The sequence below is a fragment of the Acyrthosiphon pisum genome, chromosome A1 (genome assembly GCF_005508785.2).
Source record: "Acyrthosiphon pisum isolate AL4f chromosome A1, pea_aphid_22Mar2018_4r6ur, whole genome shotgun sequence".
Taxonomy (NCBI): Eukaryota; Metazoa; Arthropoda; class Insecta; order Hemiptera; family Aphididae; genus Acyrthosiphon; species Acyrthosiphon pisum.
In genome coordinates, this window is record NC_042494.1 from 39,381,397 (window position 1) to 39,382,016 (window position 620).

Genomic DNA, 620 nt, shown 5'->3' on the forward strand with positions numbered 1-620 from the left:
TGTATATGGTAATTCGTAAATACCTCACAATATGGACGAAATACCGAAATAAAACAGATAGCCATGATAGGTATCATAAATTCGTATTTTATATTTTGATATCGCATTGAATAGTACCTAATGCCACTTAGACTTTAAAATGTATTGTAGTATAAACACCAAAACAATAATTATTAAACACCTTCGTCGTATTATACACGATTTGTTTAACCGTTTTTTACAATGTAATATAGTTGTTTTTATATATAACACCTAACACCAGTTCCAAATTTACTGTGATGGTTACATTGTCTTAAATAATTGACAATTTAAATGCATTGTAAAATATATCATGATTATGACGTAATGACGAGAAAATAAATTCACAACAGTTGTAGTGTAGCCGGAAAAAAATAGACCTGTTTTGCCCATCCTTTCTTTTATGCAATACCATCATAATTTTATTATTAATTCTAAAGAAGTTCGTAATTAATCTAGCAAGTGTGATGGTACGCAAAATATTTAAATATTTGTGATAAAAACTAAAAAGTATGGCGCAAATCTAGGAGAACATTTTTAGGTTAACATTTCTTATGAGTAATGAGTTAATACAAGATAAATACATAATATATTGGTTGATC